The 7889-nt window shown below is 36.1% G+C and overlaps 1 long non-coding RNA gene across 1 annotated transcript; it reads right to left on the minus strand.

Annotated features, from left to right (window-relative positions):
- Positions 1–1073: 1073 nt before the first annotated feature.
- LOC138817253 (uncharacterized) lies at positions 1074–7678 on the minus strand. The gene is made up of 4 exons (XR_011368790.1): positions 7468–7678; positions 5804–5975; positions 4080–4204; positions 1074–1158 (listed from the first exon to the last, which is right to left on the minus strand). It is a non-coding gene; the product is annotated as an uncharacterized lncRNA (long non-coding RNA).
- Between the last annotated feature and the right edge of the window lie 211 nt (positions 7679–7889).

The raw sequence follows: 7889 nt of genomic DNA on the forward strand, positions 1-7889 counted from the left end.
CTGTAATTAATCTGTCAGCTCTGGAGTTGACATAAAATGACTATAGAGGGTCTGAATTCTGCAGCCACCAATATGTGAATGGTCTCTTAGAATGCAACCGCAGGTTCTCAATGTAGCTCGGTGAAAGAAGTAACTTCTGTCTGTAGCAGATCAACAGGAAATATCACTTTGAATTGAGAATCAAAACAATCCATTTTTGCCAAGTGCAAGTCAAAGCAGCATTCCTTGCCTAAAACTTGATGATTGGTGATCAAATAGTTACAAAATGAAAAGGTATAAACAATCTCACTATTTTGCTGGAATTCAGCATGCATTTCCCCCCAAAATGCTCTGTGACGTCGAACACAAAGGATCTAGCTGATAAATTCCTCACACTGTCATAAATGGTATAATAAAATGCCTGTAATCTATGTGTTATTCTGTAGGTTGACTATTTTTAACTGATGTATTTCTTATCTACGACATGGCATTATAAGAAGCAGTGTCAATTAAGATAATTAGATATGAACTGGAAATAGCTCTTCTGATTAAAACTGAAGACTGGGCAGGCTGGACATTCCACAAGTAGAAATGGGGATGTTTGCCTGGGAATATGCTGGCAAAGCAATAGGGGTTGTTACATTGCAAAAATGTCTGACTTCTGCAGCCCCAAAATGTGATGACTCTGAAGTGTAATAAGACTCTGCGGTCCTTTTTGTACCACATAGAAAATAAGAAATAATGTTCAAGAGGGTTTGAAAAGCTGAATAAACTCTGTCATATTCTAATTCTTTTAAAATTAGTGAAGTGAATTAAATGTAGGTTGACTATCTATTAACCTAAATATTTGATGAACAAAAGGCTCACTAGACAAGCATTTATTATAGAAATTACCTGCCCAGTAATTAATAGACTAGAATACTTAGAAAAATAGTGAAATGATTCAGTAAGTAAAATATCCAGAAGGACAAAGTATTGATATGAGCCCCAAAGAATTCATAACCAAACCAAATTACATTTTAAAATCATTTGGGACTTTATTCAGAATATTAAGGCAATAAATAGCCTCTGAATTAAATATAATATGGACCCTTATTTTGAAGAAGATATTGTTAAAGATGTAGTCCTTACCAGGTCTTATAAGTCATGTTATATGATGCTTTTAACTTGCTTTGAGTTCTGTAAGTAAAAATTGAAAATTTCATCATTGATGTAATTACTTATGGGACAACAATGTATCAAGGACACACCCCAAACAATTGACTAGGGAGTATGTCCAGACTATTGAAGCATACTTAAGTATAAGTGTGAATGATGGGAAACCAGGATGGTATGTATACATCATAACAGAATGGGCTAGAATCTATCATCTTTCCTATCTGAAAGCAATACCTATAGGTCAGCTCAATGATATGAGTGTACCATTTCAAAGCTAACAGGACCACATTCTCTGAGATCCTCTTAAAAGTCATTCATTCTTTAACTGTTTAGTAAACAACTATGCACAGAGTATTCATTAAATACCAGAAGCCATTCCAAGTGCCAGCATTGATTTAGGGAGCAAAGACTAGTGTTAAGGACAGTCTAAAAATGTTTTAGAAATGTAGAATTTTTAATCATGTCTTTTCATCACATCTTTATGATGTACAAAGTTTTAATATTGAGTAAAATCTTCCTATGATTATCTCATCTGATCTAAACTGAACTGTATTCATGAGAAATCCAGTGAACTAAGAATTAAAAGAACCCAAATTTCTCACACATGGTAAGAAAAACTGTCCCCAGGAAGCTTTTTGGAGGGGTTACAGTTACAGGTACAATCAGTACAATTCTTTTTGAACCTTGTCTCCCTTCCATCGAAGCTTTGGTAGCTCTTCTCTGATGTTTGTAGGATTTATTCAAAAAGAAAAAAAATGTTAAACTTAGTTTTATTAGCCTGTATTCGTAGCTATATCAGAGGCTGATAATGGGAGGATCATGGTTCAAGGATAATCCAGGCAGAGAAGTCCAGAAGACTCCCCAAGACCCACCACTTTCTGCACTGGTAGCTTGCTTTCTGCTTCTCAGCCTTGTGGCTTTCTCTAGTAGCATGAACATAAGCCTACCACAGGACAGCTCAGAAGTAATATGAACTTAATACTTCTGGGGCAATCCTCAATCAGAGATGATTAATGACAAAGACCCAAAGTTCCTTGACATAATGAGGTATGTAGTGATAACCTGCTCATTAACACAACCTGGATTAACTTTCCATCCCTCTCTGTCTCACTCTTCCTACTCCCTCACCAAGCTTTCTAGAGTTTGGGTTAGGGTTAGAATAGGGATTATGGTTTCCTGAGACATGGCAAAGTACTTGCCTCAAACATTTGCTTTTAGGAAAACCCAAAGCATGAAAGAATAATAATTTAACAATAATAATTACTGGGAACAATTCCATTTGTCAAACCTATAAAAGTCATCTTTTCTTAGTAAGTTCTTGGTAAGAGAGTCCAGAATCGGGATTCTTCACAGAGAAACTCTTTTGTTGGTCCCTTGAAATTATTTTAGCTCTCCTTATAGACCCTCTCTTCCTACTTGTCAACCAATTGTTGCATTTTCCTCTCTAAACAATTCTTCTCCCCACTGAGTCAGTATGTGAACACAAGTGAGATTATGACTATTGCATAGAAAATAGAGAAATATGAAGTGTGTTGAAAATGTGTTTCTCTAAAGTCAGGTGATTTCTAATTATGATTATTGGAAGTTTATTAGTGCTTTATGTCAAGTAACAAATAAATTTCAAAAACTCTGTATCATTACTATTTTCAACTTTAAGATATAATGAATAAATTTATATATAATATACCATAGTTATGTTTTTGATATATATATATACATTATAAAATTATTGCAATAAAGCTAATCAATATATGCATCACCTAACTTCAAGAGTGACCTTTTGTACATTTTTGTGAGACATTTAAGATTTAATCTCTCAACTAATGTATATAATACAATCTTATTAACTATGGTCACAATGTTGTATATTAAATCTTCATAATTTATGTATCTTGCATAACTGTGTATCCTCTGTCCAACATGTTCTAATTTTCTTTATGCCTAGCCTCTGGCAATAACCTATTTGTTGCTGCTCTAAAACTGACCCTTAGAGAATACACAGATAAGTGAGCTTATGAAGTAATTTTCTCTGTACATAAATTTTATTTAGGATAAGGGCCTCTGAGTTCAGAGGCCCTTTTTCTTTTTTTTTTAAACTGAGTAATATTTACAGATTTGAAGGACAAAGGGTAAACAAATGCAGCGCAGGTCCTCACACAACACCATGTTGAAAATGAAATGTACAACTTGCGGGTAGGGACAGGAGGGAAAAACTAGGAGGGAACAAGGGAAGAGGTGACACTATCCAAAAAGTAATATATTTTTATCTGACTTATATAACTATAGCCTCTCTGTATATCACCATTCTAATAATATTTTTTTAAAAAATTAAATGGGGTAATATTGCATTGTTACATACATCTATATATCAATCTAGAAATGTTGTGTCTGTGTCATGATTAATTTTCATTGATATAGATAGCTATAGATACAGATATTAGATATAGACATATGACCAAGTTGTCTACAGAGACTGTTTTATTTCTTCTTTGACAACTTGGATGCCTTTTATTTCTTTTTCTTCCTTAAATTGTTCTGGCTAGGATTCTGGCTCATGTCGGACAGAAGTGGGAAAAGTAGGGAAGTACCTTCTACTTGTTTCTGATTTTAGTTGAAAAATGTTTTTACCTCTTTATCATGTAATATGATTTTAGATGTGGACTTATAATATATTCCTTAACCTAGTATGTTTAGAGTTTTATAATGAAATTATGTTTGATTTTGCTAAATGCTTTCTCTGCATTTGTTGAGATGGTTATATAATTTTTACTCTTTACTCTGCTCATTTGATATCTAGCATCTCTTGATTTACATATATTGAACCATCCTTTGCCACACAGAAAGAAAGGGGTTATGTGGGTTAATATAAATCTGTCATTCCTACCTTCTTCAATGACTCTTTTCTTATTTCTATGCTCCATCAATGTCCTGTAATCTCTCACCTGGATTCCTTAGTTTTATGGAGTATTTTTCTATGTGAATGTTTCTTCAAATGTATGCTTCTTTGAGAGGAAAAGTGCTTGTCTCCTATTCTGCCATTTTGCTGTCATCCCTTTCACCATCATTCCTATTTAACAGATGAAGAAACTTAAGTACTTTGATGAAGAATACCTAACTCCTAGTGTTAAGCTTGGGATATAAATGCAAAGAGTCTAGCCAAGAACAGAACATATTTCCATGTTAAGCAGCTACCTCTCAGATAACTCTTCTTGCAAAAAGAACACGAAGCATGACAGAAAGCCCCAGACCCTTGAATTGTGGTTTTACTTGCTCAGAGGACAAAAGAAATAGGCAACTGCACTGAAATAACATTACCCAAAGACTTTCACAGGCACCTATAAGCTTCCATGATTTCTGCCATCGATTCATTTAGAATACCCAGAAAATGTATATAGTGGCTCCCCACCTGGGGCACTCTGATGCTTTCAGACATGTCTTACTTGCAATATAGGCAACAACACCTAGATCAAAGTCCTGATTGGCTGTTCTAACTCAAGCTTTGTCCTGATCTTGAAGAGCTTTGGAGAAGCAATTCTAGGCAGAGCCACCTAATGGCTCCTCAGAATTCACTTCCTGTGTCTCCATCAGGTTTATACAAGCAAAAAAAAAATTATTTTATCTCATGTCACTTATATAGAAACCAGAAAACATTTGCCAAATTAAAAATCCCTCGTTTGCCATCATACTGGTGTCATATGATAGATCTAGGGAATCTTTAATTCATGCTTTACTTGGGGTTAACAGGAAGAATATAAATTCACTCCTTGTTTGCTTAATCACTTCCAAGGCAGTTAGTGATCTTAACATTGCCTGCCATCCCCCGAAAAGATAAAAGAATATAACCAGAACCTGCATGTATTATGGTTGAGGTTTTTCTCAATTTTTGTTTGTTTTTTCCAGCTCTGTTTATGTTTATGGAGAGCTATGTAAACACACACACACAAAAGTAGAGTTCTATAGGCAAGCATGCAATTAGAATAATAGAAAAACAGAGAGTAGAGAAAGACTTGGCCACACTTAACAGTGTTACTCTTTAAAGACAATCAAAATTGTCCTCAGGGTTACTGGATCTCTGCCCTATGAATGGGCCAATGGAATGTTTTTAAGGATGAAGTGAATTCAAAATACACATCTGAACTCAGCAAAGCCTGCTGCTCTTGTTACAGTAGGTGGCAAAAGATGACTAAGAACTTAGTCATTGAATTATTTTTGTCACCTGTATATAACTTTCTCTACATTCATGGGGTTTAATCTATATAGTTTAATGTAATAAAAAAAAACTATAAGCTCCTTATAAAGAAAAATATCATTTCTTCAAATTAAAGTTCTCCCATTCAAACACCACTTTCTCCATCTCTGTACAAATGTGAACAGTTTCACATTAGGGAAAGTAAGGCTCTCCAGTTGATCGCCCACTCAGGACATCGTATATAGACCAGTCATTATTCAACTCTCAAGAAGTGAATAAGCCACCCAGTAGTTTACAAGCACAGAGTAAGCCATTTTGTCAATGGAAAGATGGAGTTGTTTTTTCCTAGTTTACAAGGTGATTCCATAAAAGAGACTGGCTGAAAACACATGCAAATTTCCAATCAACACTTGTCCTAGAAAATTCACAGGGTCTCTTGTCAACATCTTACCCATAGGATATCAGGTTCCCACTTACTTTTTTTTTTTTTTAACATCTAGCAATTAGTCAGAAAGACAATCCTTCATGATTCTTATACCACTGTGTTCTGGAGGAAGCAGCAACTGCAGGTAGCTCTTAACCTTGTTCTTCAAGGCCATTGAGAATTCTCTTATTACATCTTCAAAATGTCTCTTCAGTAATAATGGTTCTATTTGTTAAAAAAAAAAAAAATCCTTTCACATTCTACCTTTGAACTATATGGGAAGAAAAGTTTTCCTGAAGCCATGGCTATTGCCAAAGAACAGTGTTAATCCTTAAAGCAGCAGTACATTGTATAAAATCCCTGCATCCTGAAAGCTCCAAATACATCCTCCCAAGAGCTAACTCTAGTGCCTCCACCCTCAGAAAAGCAGATTAAGGCATATATATAATTCTGATGAGCAGAGCAGGACTAGGTGACATTCAGAGGTTAAATAATTTCCCTACAATCACACCATCTAGTGAAGATCTGTGTTTTAACCAGCTGCCTTCTCTTTCATTAAAATTCCACATCGCAAAATAATCTAACATTCCTCTGAGATGAGGAATAATGGTTACTTAAGGCCGAAAAAAAATAGACATTTCACCCTCTTGCTATCATAACAATCCACAATGTTTTCAGGTCTTTAAAAACAATGCCTAAGGGCCTCTCATTTCTAGATAATTAAAAAGTTTTAACTTGGTGGCTTACTACCAATAGATAATGCAGGACAAAGCCAAGAGTTAGCAGAAGAGGCAGAGATACATGTTTCAACCCAGTAGTATTCCAGCCTTGCTAATGAAGGATATTTAAAATAAAAGAAAACAGTTAAAACGTGGACACCATATAGAATACTCTGTATGATTCCTCATAAACTTCCACATCAAGCTAATACGGATGGTAACAATACTTGCACTTTACAGACCCAAAAATTGGCCTTGAGAGTGTCAATGAGCCAGCCCTTAAGCAGCAAACTCTAAGTAGTCTCACAAAAGAGATGTTGTTCTGCTTCTAAAAATCCTTAGCAAACAATCTGCCTTCAATTCTAAGTAAGGAAAGATGGATGGCTCCTACTAGGTGACTTTAAGGGCATGTACTAGGCCAAATCAAAAGAAAGTACTAGTAACTCAACTGCTGTCAACTAACAAAATGGATGTGCCAGAGGGTTCACACTATTCCTTTGAGGGTCCTTGAGATAGACTAGGGGGAAACACCTTGAAAGTACTAATACCAAGGGTAAAAATCGAAAGCTGCCTTTGAAAACACAAACTGAGGGCTTTGGATGAAAGAGACAGGCTGATGAAAAATTGTAATTCAAAAAATGTCCCAGTTGGTAATAAGCTTAGTGAGAAAGGGTGCGTTCCCACCACTAGAGCAGAAATCTTTTTTTTTTTTTTTTTTTTCCCAAGCCCTTCTAGGATTTTGCCCTTCCCATTCATCCTTTCTGATCAAATTCATCCTTTAGGTAAACACAGGAGGGATTAGAGACCTTTAATTGGCTTTGAGGAAGGAATGGTAATCTGAGATGCCTGGGCAGGAACTATCTTGTGCCTTGTGGGAGACGAGCAGGGAGAGAAAAGAAAATATTTGTAGCTTGAAAGGCTGTTCCCAGCCAAGGAGTACAGCCTTCAAGAAGAGGCAAGATTGTTAAGCCATTCACCCAAATTTGGCTGTGACCTACCAGCTTGTCATTTGGATTCCTCCTTCCACTCAAGCTCTTTTTGTGTGAACTGGAGAAGTTCAGCAGCTTCCCAGGATGCAGATTATTGGTTTCACAGTTTTGCAGGCATCAGTATCACCTGGGGTTCCTGAATGGGGTGCTTGTTAAGAGACTGCTTGCTGAGCCCACTGCAGAGATTCTTGATTGAATGAGTCCTTGGTAGGTCCTGAGAATTTGTATTCCTAAAACATTCCCAAGGAGCACACTTTAAAAACCACCAGCTGAGGAGGGATGTGGACAGAAGGGAACCTTACTGTATTGTTGGTGGGAGTGTAAACTTGTTCAACCACTTTGGAAAGCAGTATGGAGGTTCCTCAAAAGACTACACATAGAGCTCCCCTATGGCCCAGCAAGCCCGCTTTTGGACATTTACCCAAATGATC

This window comes from Dipodomys merriami, unplaced genomic scaffold (genome assembly GCF_024711535.1).
Source record: "Dipodomys merriami isolate MVZ:Mamm:240054 unplaced genomic scaffold, mDipMer1.0.p SCAF_7, whole genome shotgun sequence".
Classification (NCBI taxonomy): domain Eukaryota; kingdom Metazoa; phylum Chordata; class Mammalia; order Rodentia; family Heteromyidae; genus Dipodomys; species Dipodomys merriami.